Raw genomic sequence first — 17,660 nt, forward strand, 5'->3', positions numbered from 1 at the left:
GGACCTTTTACTTGTTCGACCAGGCCTCCAGTTTTGACCATATATTCTCTGTACTTCTATCGCAACCAACCATGTCCATCTTACAGACTTCCATTATGCTTTTTAGACAATCTGCAAATCTGGGAGGGGCAGCTGACTTCCATTCTTTACATATCTCCCTCCTGGCAATAACCACCAAATAAAAAATAAACTGTGAATGTAAGTTATTAATATTATAGTCATGGGGTAAACCGAAAAATACTAGCCTAGCGGTACATAAGATAGTTGTAGATAATACCTCACCTAGGAAGCCAGCTATCGCTCTCCAGTACTCCTGAATCTTGGGGCATTCCAAAAATACATGCATGTCATCTGCAGCTGTGAGTTTACAGCGGGGGCAGTAGTAATTATTCTGCGTTATCTTATGCAATTTAGCCGGGGTCCAATATACCCTACCGCGAACAAATGGTTCCACCTTAAATTAGCTGGTTTAATTAATTTCTGGGATAAAGAGAAAGAGTCTGACCGGATTTTACTGAGCTCTTCGGGGTATTCAGCTATTGTGTTCCCCCAGAGGCTCGTCAGTTCAAGATCTAAGTTATTCTTTTCATCTGTAAGCAGTTTATACCAGAATGATACTTCTCTAATCCAGCCCCCCCCCTCTGCGGATTGCATCCAGAAGTCCAGTATCTTTTTCCCGCTGTAATGTCTGGCTTGACCACCATGCAGATAATTGGTAAAATTTAAATCTCGTCAGTAGCCCGTTTGTGAGTAACGTCAGGGAGTTCCAGTCCATAAGGCCTGAATCCACCCATAAATCCCCCCATTTCAGTATTCCAGCTGTTCTCAAGGGCAGTGAGAGCTGGTCCTGGAGACATGCAGGAGTGCCCGGGGAATCCCAAATTGGAGTGTAAGTATGATAATAAGGAATTCCCAATACCTTCCGAATGAAGCCCCAGTTTTTAAGTGCAGTCTGTAAGATCTTAAGACGAACATTCTTAAAGAATTTCTGGTCGCCGAACTTAAATAAGAAAAACTCTTGGCCATATGGTAAGTCATGTAATAAAGCCTGGAATAGACGGCCCTGTGAAGATGCATCTAGTATGTTAGCAAGTAGCCTGAAGTTTTTAAAATGGAAAGCATGGCAGTATAGTAGTAAGTCCGGTAAAGCCAGACCTCCAATTTTTAAACCCCTCCTCAATTTTTTCCAGGCTATCCTGGGAGATTTACAGGCCCAGATAAAAGAACCAATCTTACCCTGAAGGTTCGTGATTTCTTTCAACGGGAAAGATAAAGGGATGGAATTATAAAGAAAAGTCAATTTGGGGAGAATGGACATTTTAATGAGATTAACTCGTCCATATATATTTAATGGTAGATTGCCCCATCTTGTTAATGTTTTAATAATGTCTTTGACAACAGTCTGCCAACTAATTATCGGTATGTTCTTTAATTCTTGAGTTAAAAAAATTCTAAATATCGCATTTTTTGTTTCACCCCTTGTATAGGAGTGTTGTTATTCCACCTCATTATCTCTGTCTTCTCCTTGTTAATCTGGTAACCTGACAGTTTTCCGAATTCCTCTGCCAGGTAAAATAGCCTGGGTATAGCTTCTATATGTTTGGAAGTGTATAAAAGGAGGTCGTCAGCATATAGAGCAGTTTTTAACTCCAAGTTAGCCATCCTAAAAGGTTGAATAACATTATCATCTCTGATGCCACAAACAAAAGGCTCCATATAAATATCGAACAAAAGAGGAGACAGGGGGCAACCCTGTCGAGTTCCTCGGGATATGTCGAACCAGTCAGATAATGCCCCATTAACCAATACTTTTGCCATTGGGTTATGATACAATGATTCGATACTCTTTATAAACACTGGGGGGAACCCAAACGCAGCCATTGTGGCCCAGAGATAATTCCAATTAACCTGATCGAAAGCCTTGGCCGCGTCTATCGCGACCAAGGCTAATGGGAGGCCTTTATCTTCAGCGTAGTCTATAGCTCCTATCACTTGAAAAGTCAATTCATTTAATTGTCTCCCTGGAATAAAGCCCCTTTGATCAGGGTGGATTATAGATTTTATTATCTTCGCAAGTCTAGTCGCTAAGATCCCGGAATATAACTTCATATCTGTATTCAGGAGAGAGATTGGCCTGTAGGATTCTATTTTCTTGGGATCTTTATTAGGTTTTGCGATAAGCGTTATTGTGGCTTCAGCCCAAGTAGAGGGGGTGCTATGACCCTGGGATAATAAGCGATTGAAGAGTGTTGTAAGGACGGGCGACAGTTGTTCTGTATAGTCTAAATAGACCTCAGCCGGAAGCCCGTCTGAACCTGCCGCTTTGCCCCGCTTCATTTTCTTTAATTGGTTTAATACTTCTCTGTTGGACTTGGCCCGTCTGGCAGGTCCACCCCTGAAGTTTTGTGCTCATTATATGTGTCCGGGGAATGGTGATTCCCCTTCTGAGTGTGTGTGGGGTGAGAGAGACCTGCCTCCCATAGGAATGCATGGGGAATGTATGTGGCTCGGGTAGTTCCTGGTGCGTGGGGCGTGCCGGGTCGTGTTTGGTATGTATGCGCTCGTGAGGTTGAATGCTACAAGATGATGTATACGGCATGTGTGTGACTAGAAGGGAAGTGCCACTTCTAGACTTTGGTGTGTGTGTGCAGTAGGTGTGCTGGCGCCTGATTGGCTGAAGCTGGCCGGGCCTTCCCCCACCAGGCTGGCTCCACCCCCCTGGGGTGCGTCCAGTGTCCCTGGCCTGGCCAGTAACCTGAAACTCCTTATGACCAGTTCTGGCTGGTCCTCTCCCTGCCGGCCCCTTTGGGAGACAAAGGAAGCTCCTGTATAAAAGGAGGGTGGGCCCTCTTCTCTCTCTCTTGGTCTTCCTGCTTGGGACCCTGCCTGGGTCGTGCTGCTGCGGGGGTCTCAGGGTTGGCTGGCCTCCCTGGGCCCTGCCCTGCTCCTGAACTATGGACTCCCTGAACTTCCTATGGATTCTGCTTTCCCTGCCGCTAGCCCGGGGGAGCGCTTCCCCCAGGTCCTAGCGCCCCGGGGCGCTTCATCTGTGCTCCTAGCGCTCGGGGGCGCTTTCCTGCTTGCCTAGTGCCTTGGGGGCGCTTCATTCATGCCCTCGCGCTAGGAGCGCTATACTCAACCAGACCGGTGCCCACCCGGCGTCTGCCCCGTGCTACCGAGGCTCTACAACCTCAGCGAGTGCCTACCTCGCTTTATCCCCTCACTAGCTGCCTTATCGAGGGAGCCGGGCCCTCATCAATTTCCCCTGTGTTCACCGCCGCAGCCCGGGACCCCGCGTGAAGCCCGCCCCCGGGCCGCGCTCGGATTGGCGGCTGGCCCGATGACGTTTCCCCGGGCCGCGCTCTGATTGGCCGGCGGCCCGGGGAGCTGGAGATCCTGAGAGACGATCGTGCAGGGAGCGGCGGGAGCCTACTCCGCGCCCCTGCATCCCCGACAGAAGTGCCGCTTCCCCCCCCCCCCGGGGCCCCCCAGGAGCGAACGGGAGCCCCGGAGAGCGAGGAGGGACCGGCGCGACCGGAGCGGTGAGTGCTGCAGGAGGGGAGGCGGGGCGTCGGAGCACATTGCCGGTGCTCGCCCCTCCCCTCCCGCGTGGGCACGCTTGTGTTTAGAGGCCCGTGGGCCCCCCAGTAATGCCGGGTCCCCCAAGAGGGACCCCGCCTGGCCATACCTTACCCCCCTGAGCCCCGAGGGGCTCCGTCTGCAGTTTTGGCCCTCCGAGCCCTCGAGGCTCCGTCACGGCCCCCGGGGGCGCCCATTGATGCCGGGTCCCCCGAGGGGGGGCCCCGCCTGCCCACAGTTCTTGGCCTGAGCCCCGAGGAGGCTCCCACGTGTCCTGGCCCCCAAGCCCCGAGGCGGCTCCAACGTGTCACTGCCTGGGCCCCGAGTGGCCCCACCACGTGTCCCTGGCCCTGCCTGGGTCCCGAGTGGCCCCACCACGTGTCCCTGGCCCTACCTGGGCCCCGAGTGGCCCCACCACGTGTCCCTGGCCCTGCCTGGGCCCCGAGTGGCCCCACCACGTGTCCCTGACCCTGCGAGAGGCTCCACCATTGCCCCCTGTCCCCCCAAGCCTGCAGGGCTATGTCCAAGTCCCCCCAGCGGCCCAGCACTTAGTGGGCCGCTGCCACGTTTAGGTTTGCCCCGGGCCCCTTGCAGCCCATTCTGGACATCGAGACTTTAAGGCGCCCTTGCCCCAGGAAGGCCATCTGGCCTAGGGGGCGCCACTGACTATTATCAAAGTAATGCTGAGAATTCTTATGTGTTGCCCTGCTGATGGGGGCCTCGGTTGCGTTATGTACCTTGCCATTCCTTTCCTCCTGTGTAACCTTGCCTCATGTATGTCTATACTGGTTAGAGTGAGTTCTATTGCTAGTCCTATGAGACCCTGGGGCGTGACGTATTCTAATGCTAAGCTCCTGGTGATTATGTGTCCTAGTCCTAGTCCGAGGAAACTCCCAGTTGTTATGTGTTCTAAATGCCAACTCCATCATGTGCACCTTCCTGGCAGTGGTCCCTTGGCTGCCCTGTACCTTTTCCCTTGTAACCCCTGCCGTGCCTCGAGCCCATTGTAAAGTGTATGTTCCTATGTGTCCTTCTTAATACAAAGACTATTTTCATATATACTTGGTGTGGAGTTCCTTTTGTGGGAGGCCCGGGATGTTGTTGCTGGTGGGTGCGTGCGCAAATGCTTCACACATGTCCTCCGAGATAGGCCTGACTGCCCGCGCCGCGTTACCCAGAGGGCGAGCAGGGGTCGACTTTACATAGGAGTGGCGGTCTCTGACTGGCTGGGGTGCAAGCCCTGGCCGGCCGGGGGTCCCATTTCCTACACTGGTGGCTAGCGGTGGGATCCGGACTTGTGTTTGCGCAGTACCACAACGATAACTGGCCTCCCTACAAAACTCTGCATTGTAAATGGTCCCAAAGAAAGGAGATTATTGTTTTTAAGAGGTTACTTAAATGTCCGATTCTGTGAAAAATGTATTCTGATACGCTATGAGTTAGGTGGCCCTAGCTCGGGAGGGTAGATCAACTCCCTAGTGCAATGTGTTTTCTGGATTCACCAGAAGGGTGGGATCCAGTGGTGGCAGCGTAATTGTGTTCAATGTGTATGGTCCCTGTCCCTTCCCTGGAGTAATGATACCTGCGCCACATGGGTCAGGTCAGGTTGCTAAAAATGTCTGTTCAGCGGAAATGTTTAATGATTAATAGAAATGTCCGTTCTGTGGAAAAATGTGTGCGTATACACTGTGAGTTAGGTGTCCCTAGCTCGGGAGGGTAAATAATCTCCCTGGTACAATATGGTTTTCTGAATTCACCAGAAGGGTGGGATCCAGTAGTAGTAGTGTAATTGTTTTCAATGTGTATGGTCAGGTTGCTAAAAATGTCTGTTCTGTGGAAATGTTTAATGATTATTAGAAAAAACTGTACTGTGGAAAGTTTTAAAGGTTGCTTAAATGTCTGTTCTGTGGAAAAAGTGTGCGGGTACACCGTTAGTTAGGTGCCCCTAGCTTGGGAGGGTAAATCATCTCCCTAGTACAATATGGTTTTCTGGATTCACCAGAAGGGTGGGATCCAGTGGTGACTGCGTGTGTGTTCAAATGTGTATGGTCCTTGTCCCTTCCCTAGAGTAATGGTACCTGTGCCACAAGGGTCAGGTTGAGGAATCAGGGGCGGTGGAAAACTGTTTTACCAGTCTAGGGGACGGGGTGTGGATGAATGTTGAGGTGTGCTGAGGAATGGAGTGTAAGTTCTCTGGGATGGGGAGCTTGCTGAATCAACGACAATAGTGTCCTTCCTTACCCCGCTGAATGTGTTGGATGCATTATGTGTTCCGTACACCGCTGAATGTGTTTGATGCGTCAGGTGTCCCCCCCTCTTCCCCGCTAAATGTGTTTGACGCATCATGTCTTCCTTACCCCGCTGAATGTGTTTAAGGCGTCAGGTGTCGCCCTGACTGAATTTAGGTTGAGTTGTATCCTGGACAAGGAAGACCTGCTGGCGCTGCCGCGGCTTGCCTTGGGGAGAGCTGAACACTGAGACCTGCTGGCGCTGCCGCGGCTCATCTTGTTGTGTTTTAGGTGTCAGGTGTCGCCCTGGCTGAATTTATGTTGAGTTGTATCCCGGACAAGGAAGACCTGCTGGCGCTGCCGCGGCTTGCCTTGGGGAGAGCTGAACACTGAGACCCGCGGGCGCTGCCGCGGCTCCTCTTGTTGTGTTTGAGGCGTCAGGTGTCGCCCTGGCTGAATTGATGTTAAGTGGTATCCCGGTCAAGGAAGACCTGCTGGCTCGGCCGCGGCTTGCTTTAGGGGAGAGCTAAACGCTTAGTTCCCAGGTGGAAGACCAGTGGAGGGAGGAAGTTCCAAGACTGGTAGGAAAGTGTGTTCTGAGGGTGTTTCTCCTGGGAGAACGCGGAACCTCAGAAGTAGAGGTAGGGTGGGGCATTCTTGCCCGTGACCTCTGGCAAACCTGAGGGTGCGGACCCTAGGTGGAAGGAGCAGTGGTAGTCGTGGCTCCACTGAGAAAGGGTGTGGAGAATGGCTATTGTGGGCCAGGGGTTACCACCCCCCACTTCAGATTAGCAGGGACCAGTGGTATCTGGATGGCTTAGGGCCTGGTCCTAGTCATGGAAAACTAAGGAGTACCAGGTGGGTAGCCTGGTTGGGCCTATGTCTTCATTTTTTTTTGTATTTTATTTTTTTTTGTTGTGTGTTGTAACTTTTATTATTTTCAGTTTGTATATGTGTCGGTCCGGCGGTGCGGGCCGCGTCCACGTTCTATCGCCCTGCAGCAGGGAAGTCCATCACGGTAGTGATTGGTCTGCCCTGCGTTTGGGCTGGGAGGGGCATGTGTTGGACTTGGCCCGTCTGGCAGGTCCACCCCTGAAGTTTTGTGCTCATTATATGTGTCCGGGGAATGGTGATTCCCCTTCTGAGTGTGTGTGGGGTGAGAGAGACCTGCCTCCCATAGGAATGCATGGGGAATGTATGTGGCTCGGGTAGTTCCTGGTGCGTGGGGCGTGCCGGGTCGTGTTTGGTATGTATGCGCTCGTGAGGTTGAATGCTACAAGATGATGTATACGGCATGTGTGTGACTAGAAGGGAAGTGCCACTTCTAGACTTTGGTGTGTGTGTGCAGTAGGTGTGCTGGCGCCTGATTGGCTGAAGCTGGCCGGGCCTTCCCCCACCAGGCTGGCTCCACCCCCCTGGGGTGCGTCCAGTGTCCCTGGCCTGGCCAGTAACCTGAAACTCCTTATAACCAGTTCTGGCTGGTCCTCTCCCTGCCGGCCCCTTTGGGAGACAAAGGAAGCTCCTGTATAAAAGGAGGGTGGGCCCTCTTCTCTCTCTCTTGGTCTTCCTGCTTGGGACCCTGCCTGGGTCGTGCTGCTGCGGGGGGCTCAGGGTTGGCTGGCCTCCCTGGGCCCTGCCCTGCTCCTGAACTATGGACTCCCTGAACTTCCTATGGATTCTGCTTTCCCTGCCGCTAGCCCGGGGGAGCGCTTCCCCCCGGTCCTAGCGCCCCGGGGCGCTTCATCTGTGCTCCTAGCGCTCGGGGGCGCTTTCCTGCTTGCCTAGCGCCTTGGGGGCGCTTCATTCATGCCCTCGCGCTAGGAGCGCTATACTCAACCAGACCGGTGCCCACCCGGCGTCTGCCCCGTGCTACCGAGGCTCTACAACCTCAGCGAGTGCCCACCTCGCTTTATCCCCTCACTAGCTGCCTTATCGAGGGAGCCGGGCCCTCATCAATTTCCCCTGTGTTCACCGCCGCAGCCCGGGACCCCGCGTGAAGCCCGCCCCCGGGCCGCGCTCGGATTGGCGGCTGGCCCGATGACGTTTCCCCGGGCCGCGCTCTGATTGGCCGGCGGCCCGGGGAGCTGGAGATCCCGAGAGACGATCGTGCAGGGAGCGGCGGGAGCCTACTCCGCGCCCCTGCATCCCCGACAGAAGTGCCGCTTCCCCCCCCCCGGGGCCCCCCAGGAGCGAACGGGAGCCCCGGAGAGCGAGGAGGGACCGGCGCGACCGGAGCGGTGAGTGCTGCAGGAGGGGAGGCGGGGCGTCGGAGCACATTGCCGGTGCTCGCCCCTCCCCTCCCGCGTGGGCACGCCTGTGTTTAGAGGCCCGTGGGCCCCCCAGTAATGCCGGGTCCCCCGAGAGGGACCCCGCCTGGCCATACCTTACCCCCCTGAGCCCCGAGGGCTCCGTCTGCAGTTTTGGCCCTCCGAGCCCTCGAGGCTCCGTCACGGCCCCCGGGGGCGCCCATTGATGCCGGGTCCCCCGAGGGGGGGCCCCGCCTGCCCACAGTTCTTGGCCTGAGCCCCGAGGAGGCTCCCACGTGTCCTGGCCCCCGAGCCCCGAGGCGGCTCCAACGTGTCACTGCCTGGGCCCCGAGTGGCCCCACCACGTGTCCCTGGCCCTGCCTGGGCCCCGAGTGTCCCCACCACGTGTCCCTGGCCCTACCTGGGCCCCGAGTGGCCCCACCACGTGTCCCTGGCCCTGCCTGGGCCCGAGTGGCCCCACCACGTGTCCCTGACCCTGCGAGAGGCTCCACCATTGCCCCCTGTCCCCCCAAGCCTGCAGGGCTATGTCCAAGTCCCCCCAGCGGCCCAGCACTTAGTGGGCCGCTGCCACGTTTAGGTTTGCCCCGGGCCCCTTGCAGCCCATTCTGGACATCGAGACTTTAAGGCGCCCTTGCCCCAGGAAGGCCATCTGGCCTAGGGGGCGCCACTGACTATTATCAAAGTAATGCTGAGAATTCTTATGTGTTGCCCTGCTGATGGGGGCCTCGGTTGCGTTATGTACCTTGCCATTCCTTTCCTCCTGTGTAACCTTGCCTCATGTATGTCTATACTGGTTAGAGTGAGTTCTATTGCTAGTCCTATGAGACCCCGGGGCGTGACGTATTCTAATGCTAAGCTCCTGGTGATTATGTGTCCTAGTCCTAGTCCGAGGAAACTCCCAGTTGTTATGTGTTCTAAATGCCAACTCCATCATGTGCACCTTCCTGGCAGTGGTCCCTTGGCTGCCCTGTACCTTTTCCCTTGTAACCCCTGCCGTGCCTCGAGCCCATTGTAAAGTGTATGTTCCTATGTGTCCTTCTTAATACAAAGACTATTTTCATATATACTTGGTGTGGAGTTCCTTTTGTGGGAGGCCCGGGATGTTGTTGCTGGTGGGTGCGTGCGCAAATGCTTCACACATGTCCTCCGAGATAGGCCTGACTGCCCGTGCCGCGTTACCCAGAGGGCGAGCAGGGGTCGACTTTACATAGGAGTGGCGGTCTCTGACTGGCTGGGGTGCAAGCCCTGGCCGGCCGGGGGTCCCATTTCCTACATTCTCCCTCCGTGATCTCACTTTCTAAATATCTCTTATCCAGGTCAGAAATTTGGGGTAAGTTTTTCTGGGACAGCCAGGTCTCTATCTCTTCTGGCTTTGGGTCTTTATGTTCAGTGTAGAGGCTTTTCATAAAGCTCCTAGCTTCATCTCTAATATCTCCATCTTCCACTATCAAGTCCCCTGTCTCTCTCTGAGTTAAAACTTTGATGTTATTCCTGGTTCTTTCCTCTCTAGATTTCCATGCTAGAAGGGCCCCACATTTTTCACCATATTCAAAGTTCTTTAGTTTACTGGTCTCCCATTTTTCTTTTATAATTTTCTCATCGCAGATTTTAAGCTGAAGTTATAAATCTAAAAGCTCCTTCTCTAAAGCCTGGACCCTCTCGGAATTTGATAAGATGGCACTTTGTAGCTCAGAATCTTTTCTGGTTATTGCCGCTAAATCTTCCCTCCTTTTGGCTTTTATAGCCTTTCTTTTGTAGGTCATTAGGGAGCTCAAAACCCCTCTCAAGAAAGCCTTATAAGTTTCCCAAACAACCTGAGGGGTAGAGGAGCCTATATTTATTGCAAAAAATTCTGTAGTTTTTTCTATTACTTCTCTTTTTACCTGGTCACTAAGTAACAATGTCCTTTCCAAGGTCCATCTGGTTTTTAAGGGTCTCAAGTTTAATAAGAAAACCAGTTTCAAGACTGCATGGTCTGATATCCCGACAGGTATAAACGAGAGAGAACTAATGTCTGAGAGAAGGTGCTGATCAACTAAGAAGTGGTTAATCCTTGAATAGTGTTTGTATTTTTTGCTGTAGAATGTGAATACCCTTGTAGAGCTGCATTTCTTCCTCCATACATCTGAGAGACTGAAGTCTTTCATCATACCACCTAAGGTAGAAAGTGATTTGGTGGGAGCATGGTACTTGGCTTTGGAGGTTCTGTCTAATGTCTGATCGAATACCAGGTTGAAATCACCTCCCAAGATTACTGGGCCAGTTGTCCCTAATAAAGCTGTCGCTAATTTAAGAAGCGGGCCAGGATTATAGTCATTTGGGCCGTAATATACTGCAAACGTGTAGGGGATGTTATGAATAGATATGGCTGCCACCAACCATCTTCCAGTCTGGTCTGTTTCATATTTTTTCAGACATATCCCACTATTTGCACAAATTATTATTGTGACCCCCCTAGTTGTTCCCGTCTGCCTAGAACATATAATTTCCTGCACCCACCTCAGTTTCCCAAAAAGTGTACTACAAACATTTGCCTCTAAATGAGTCTCCTGAAGCATTATAAGATGCGCCTCTGAGTTCCTTAAAAATTCACAAATCCGGGACTGCTTCCTTTTTTCCCCCAACCCATTCACATTCCATGAGAGGGCTTTAAGCTTATGTGGCTTGCTCATGATCCGGCTATAATTTCCCGCCCATCCAGAGCTTTGTGTAAATGAATTTTTTCTGTATATGAGGATTTTATTTTTTTGCTTTTTCCCCCTTCACACCCTCCACCCAGTGCACCATCCCCCCTCCCCCCAGAGGAACCCCCCCAACATACCAGACGATAACATCGCCTTTGGAGCTCCAAGAAGAATCCTCTGGCTGGGTTCAAACTTAAACTAATCTTTAACAGCGAGTGAAGTACAGTGCCTAATAATTCCCTTTACCCTTTAGTTACACCCTTAATTCCTATCAATACATTGTGTCGCAACATGTTTTAAATCAACTTCTATATTTCATGCTCTCCTTATTTCAACTTATTCCACCTTATAGCCCCCTTTTTTTTTTTTGCACCCAACTCAAGTATAGATATCTCGACTTTCTCTTTCTTCACTTAATTTTCTTGATTTTCTCTCATCCGACCTAAAAAGTTATCTACCTCTTCAGGCTGTGGAAAACTGTAAGTCTTATTTTTCCACATAATTCTCAATAGAGCGGGGAACCTCATCTGCACGTGGGCTCCTAGTGATCTCAATTCTGGCATTCTAGTGCCTGGCTCCCATTGTCGCTGTGCTGTTCTGGCTCCTAAATCTGACCTGATGAGATAGGGGTTTGACCGATAATGAAGGTCTATTTCTGACAGGCATCTTCCCAAAATAAGCTCCTTAACACTAAAAGTTTGAAAATTTACCAATATCTTTCTAGGAGCTTTCCTATCTGTGTGTCTCTTGAAAGGGTCTCTATGTACTCTTTGAATTTCCGCCTCCAGGTCTATATCCGGACGGTCCTTTAAGACCCCTTCCCTAAGAAGCCGACAAACAAATCCCTTAATGTCTTCCAGTTCCTCACCCTCTGGTATCTTCAAGATTCTCAGATTATTTCTTCGGGCCTGAGTCTCCAATCTCTCAACATCAGTAGCCAAAGATCTATTTTGCGCTCTCAGGGTATCAATATCTTTTGAGTTTCCTTGTACTGATTTACCACTTCCGTTTCCAATTTCCCAGTACGGCAGATAACATCGTCTAGCTTGGACTCCAAAAGGTCGAATCTGTCGTGTATTGCCTTTTGATTGCTTTCAGATATCTCAAATTTAGACATCAAGTCCCCCCTCAAAGACTGAAAAAGATGTCCCAGTCGATCGCTATCATGCTCACTCAATTCTTCTGATCCTCGTCTCGATCTAGGAGTGACAAGCTCTAGATTCTTATCTTTATAGTGACCCTGATTCGCGTTTCCTTCTTGAGTACCTGTCAAACCATTTGATAAAGGCTCGGCTGTTGCTAAGGGTGTCTTAGGTCTGGTATCTTGTATACCTGACACTTTGTCACTGGCCTGAATATTATGGGAAGGGACAGGAGGAAGGGGAGGAAGGGAAGGAAAGGAAGTGGAGGAGGAAGTAAAGAATGAGGGTGATATATTGGAGCTTATATGTTCTGGATGTTTTGATTGAACCTGCTGAGGCTCTGATTCTGGAGTCTCCAAAGTCTCTGTAGACCCGTCCTCTTCACTTGTTACCCCTCTGTTTAACGGATCTAACTGTCTGGCACCTTCTATGTTAGATAGGCTTTCCAAAAGCCCAAAGCGATTTTTTAAAGGCAATGTAATATCCCTTCCCACTATTTGTGTGGCAGAGCTTGTGGACTGATCCATAATTTTGAAATAGGTTTTGAGAGAGGGAGTGTTCTTCACCACCTGCTTGTCTATGTTGGACCCTTTAGGCTTTTTTTACAGAGGTCGCCCTTTTGTTTTTCCCTTTGCAGTGGGTTAATGGCATAGGTCTCTCTCTCTCTTCGAAATCTAACGCCCCTCCCTCCTTCAACTCTTACCGAGATCTCAGCTGATATCTGTTTTTCCTTGGAGGGGGAGTAGTTCTTGTTTTAAACAGTCTTGTTTTCAGGCTTGAGTTTAAGACGCCTAAAGCAGTTACCGTAGCTGGCTTAATGGGCTCAGTTTGCCTCTGCTCTTGCCTTTGTACAATGACCGGCTTTAAGGAATTCTCCACAGTTTTTGAAACCTCTCTTTCACAAATGCTTATATCAGGGACCTCTGTTGATGCTGGCTCCATATAACCCTGCCTCAAAATAAACACCAGGGGCTTTTTTGATGTTAACCCCCCCTCTACTCCCCACCTTACTGCGGGAGTAAGTTTGTCCTATTCTCCGGGTGAGACGCTCAGTAGTCCCTCGCACACTGGTCCTCTTAGTCGGAGCTGAGCAGGCACGAAGCGGGACTTAACCCATAAGCTCCGCCGGCGTTCTCCCGGGCTCCGTAGTAAAGGTGGCATCTCACGCGTCATACAGGTCTCGAAAATGCGCAGGTCCTAGCTCCGCCTGCTACCGCCACCGCTCAAGCCGCCAGTAACCTCACGAAAGAAAAAAGAGGGAGCCGGCTTAGTCTGATCCAGGGCGCTTCTGGGGCATAAATACATCTGTAGCTTACCTTGTCAAGGGGAAACTCTCATCTTCTCACTACTGCGTTGTTATAATGTCAGCCATCGGAAGACTCCTGGAGCTGCCGCGACCGGCTCTCAGCCCGCCGCCATGTTCCTCTTCGTGGGCGTGGCAAATCGCGTCTAATCCTGGTTCTGACCCATTTATCTGCCCTCTTTCACAATTCTTGGGGAGAGGTCAAATCTGAGTCCACCAGGTGCTGGTGTAAGAGCTGGTTCTGACAATTACTTAGGATCTGCTCCCTCATAATCAAATTATACAATCCTGGGAAGTCATGTACTTTGCTGCCATGTAGCCAACCCCCCAGAGCCTTAGTAGCACAATCTATAAAATCAGTCCAGTCCTGTGTCTGTGTCTTCTGGGTGTCTCTGAACTTCAACCTGTACTGTTCAGTGGTTAAGCCAAACCCATCTATTAGAGCACTCTTCAGGACGTTGTAATTTTTAGCATCCTCATGTCTGACAGTGAGGAGCTTATCTCTCCCTTTCTCTGAAAAGGAGTACCATAAGATTGCTCCCCACTGTTCCTCAGGAACCTGCTGTACCATGCAGGCTCTCTCAAGAGCAGTTATCCACTTGTGGATGTCATCCCCTTCTGTGTAGGGGGGGCATAATCTTTGTCAGGTTTCTAGTATTATAGGACCTGTCTTTCTCTCTAGGAATATTGTTGCTGCCACCAGTGGCATCTAAGCCACACATTTTCCGTTCCCTTGCTAAAGCAAGTTTAGCTTGGGCCAGGGCTAACTCTTCCCTCTCTATCTGGAGTTCTACAGCTCTCATCCTGGCCTTATGCTCTCTTCTCTGGGGGAAGTAATTCCCCTTTGAGAGTTTCTGGAGACACTAGAAATGTGAGAATCCACTGAGGGAGATCTCACCCTTTTATTGCCTGGAACAGTTCTGCTTTGTACTCTGGGGAGGTGCTGGCCCTCTCCATTTCCGAGTAGGTCCAAGTTGGTTTGGCTAAGCCTCCCCAGATGTACCTGGATATACCCTTGATCTGAATCTTCATTATTATTTGGTTCAGGGTCCACCTCATTCTCTGGGGTGCTATTCTCATTCTCTTGGGGGTTCACTCTGTCTCCTGATCTTAAGGGAGCTATGCTAGCTTGCTCAAGGTCATCCTTCTCCAGGATGGCTATCAGGATAGGAATGGTAGGGTTGTGACCCTTTTTCAGCCCCCTTATAGTACACAAGGTACTCAGGTCTCTGTGGCTGAGGGTGTCATATCTGGAAGTTGCCTTGGTCTGGTCAACTGTCACAGGCTGAGAGCCAGAGGCTACACCTGTGTCAGACATGACTGCTAGTGAGGTGCAAGTGGTGCACTTACCTATACTAAGTGTTTTCCTACTGTACCTTGCTAGTGAGTTGTAGTCAGGGTGTGCTAATCCCTTTAATCTACAACTACTAAGTTCAGTAGAACTTAAATATGCTAAGCATTTGTTTTATATGTACCTAAGGTACTTGATGTGATCATTCAATTTGATAAAAAGATTGCAATGGTAAAACAACAGCAAGCTCAAATCCGCACCGCTGCACCCCAATGTGAGAAGTTGGCCTGATATATGATGTTTCCAATTCTGGAACCTTGTATCAGTCCAAACAATCCCTTATGGTGTCTGGTTGTAAGTCAACCTTATAGACAAGCTATCCTAGGGGTAGCATGGACTAAGTAGCCTGAAAGGCTAAACTCAAGAGGTCATGTTAAGCGAGCTGTTTTACCAATCACAATCCTGTATTATCAAATGAAAGGACACCACACAAGTATATATTATAAAAATATATGTGTTTATTACTAAAATATTCCCCAGTACTCTTTATGAGCAAAGGGGCACAAGCGTTAAATCAAAAGCACAGTATAACATATGAAAGTTGCACAATTATGGATGAGGGCGGGTGGCCACTCAACCCATATATTAAGAAAGTAGTATAAGAGATACCAATCGAACAGTGGTTAGGCCTAGGGCCTAGGGAATCGCTGGGAGCAGTCGGGACAAGCAATGCTGAAGTCGGGAAAAGCCTGTGGGATTCGGGTGCAGCGCTTAAAGCACACGCATGCACCAATGCAAAGTCAATGGTGCGTAAAAGTTACACAGTTAGAGTTTAAGGATACTTCTGCTTAACTTAGAAGGATAAAACTTTAGACACAGACCCTAGAGGTGTGTACCAGTGTGGGAACACCGGCGTTGCTGAGTTACCTCACCCACAGGAAGCGGGTGCATAGGGTCGAAGTGGCGTCGGGTTTCGTCACGCAGGTTCTTGCTGCTTGAAGCTGAAGATGCTGCAGGCGATGTGAAGGAGAAGTGTCCGGTGTGATCCAAGGGTGGATCAGAGTCGAAAAGTACCTGAAAGCAGAGGGGACGGAGTCTGGATCACTCAGCAGTGACCAGGGTGGAAACAGGACGGAACCAGGCAATGTCGGGCGCAATCAGGTGGTTGTTGAGGAGCTTCTCTCCGCTGCCACGTGGGCTCTGGGGCATCTGCGAAGTTCAGGAGTGGGTCACGAGCTGTCGCACAAAGGTTCTCACCGTCGGCACTGTCGGCTTCAAGATCAAAGCAAACAACACTTGGCAAGAGCAATCCATGCAGGACTGGAAAATTGCTTCTCACTCAGACCAGGAGGGTCAGAGCGGGTGCTCCTTTTCAGAGGAGTGGGTGCAAGTCTGGAGCAACCAGAATCACAAGTCGTATTTCAAGTTTCGTCAGCACAGGGGTCACAAGCCAGCAGGCAAGTGACCGGGCCAACGCGTTGAGCCGAAAGAAGCAGAAGGGCCCCACGCAGCACTCGTCGAGTGTAGAGGGGTGAGCTTTGGTGCAAAAGTGGCTCAGGGCTGGGTCTTCTCAAACTCTGGTGTACAGCTTCGAGGGTCACTTGTGGGCTGCACGGTCAGCATCTCGTGGTCTTTTCAAGATGGCGTGCCCCACGCTTCCGGTCACCTCCACTGGTCGCAGCTCTGCAGGGACCTTGGATCAGGCTGGTAGAAGGCAGGCAAGCTTGATCTCGTTGATCTCTGTTGCTCGAGTTCCGGCGGGAACTGCAACAAAGCAGACGTTGAGGTGCTGGATGGTGCCTGTTTGCACAGGGTGGTCACTCCTTGACCACAAGGGAGATTCTTCAGTCTTCTACATCGAGTAGGATGTCAAAGGGTCCAGAGTTTCATTTCAAATGTTTCATCAGGATAATCTGAGTGCGTTGGCACTGCTCCCATTCTTATACCAATCTAGGGGTCTGGATTACCTGCTAGGTCCCCTCCTATGGGTGGGACCCAGGAAGGGGGTGGATACACCCCTTTCCCTTTGTCCAGGCCGCGCTGGGACTGGGGCTGGTGTGCCCCAGAACCGGTTTGGCCGGATTATGCAAGGGGAAGCCTTGTGCTCCCCAGGCAGTGTCTGGTTTCTTTCAAACCTCCCTGCTACAATCCACTATCTCCTGTCTGGGGTGGTGTGACGCCTCCCTGTGACAGGAAATCCTTTGTCCAGGCCTCCCTGGCTGAGTTTCGGTCAGCTGCAGGTGGTCAGACTTGTGTCTGTGGCAGAAGCATCCATTTTGTGGATCTGAGGCTCCTTTTAAAATCAACCACGTTTTAGCAAAGTAACATGTCGTCTCCCTCTAGAGGGGTGGAATGCTACCCCCGTCGCCAGGACTGGCGAGGGGGTAGTATTCCAAATCGTATGACACCTTACACAACATGTTTTGATAAAGCCAAACCGAAGTTAACATATAACCGCGAGGGTTATAATGCACTTAATAGTATATGGTATGGCACTATCCCGGAACAGCTTAGGGAATTGGTCCCAACAGCTGCAGACAGGCTCAGCTCATGCTAGAGCACCATCTCACATAAAACCAAGCACTCTGCCTCCAGGATTGTTAAGGCCTGCCATAGGAGTGGCTTATAGGTTTATTTGTGTCCAGATAGGTTTAGATATAGGCATACTATATCTAAGCAAGGGGTGATTACACCACCTTGCCCCAGCTGAGTGATCAGCTAGTTGTGTAAATTTTGGATAGCCAGCCAGGGGTGGCAAACGATATGCTGCAGCCCCTGGTAGGCCTTGGATGCACCTATGCCCTGGGCACCTATAGTGCTCTGTACAGGGGCTGATAAGGTGACCCAAGCCAATTTAGTTATGCTCCTAGGGTACATGGATTCCATTTTACAGAGAGAGCAGATAGCCTGGGGCCCTGATTAGCAGGGAACCAGGCCAACTATTTCGAAAACCAGCTAAACACAAGGCAAATAATCTGGGGTAACCATAGTCAGGTAGCCACCTTCCTATAGCCGCAGTCGGAGGAACAATATTAGAATTATCGGTCTTCCAGAGCAGTTGGAGAAAGACGACATGCTGCAATTTCTTACTACTCTTATTCCCAATCTGGCAAAGCTTACTTTCTCCCCACAGCTAGAATTCCAATGGACCCACCGGGTACACACC

Source organism: Lissotriton vulgaris, chromosome 2_1, assembly GCF_964263255.1.
Source record: "Lissotriton vulgaris chromosome 2_1, aLisVul1.2, whole genome shotgun sequence".
NCBI lineage: Eukaryota > Metazoa > Chordata > Amphibia > Caudata > Salamandridae > Lissotriton > Lissotriton vulgaris.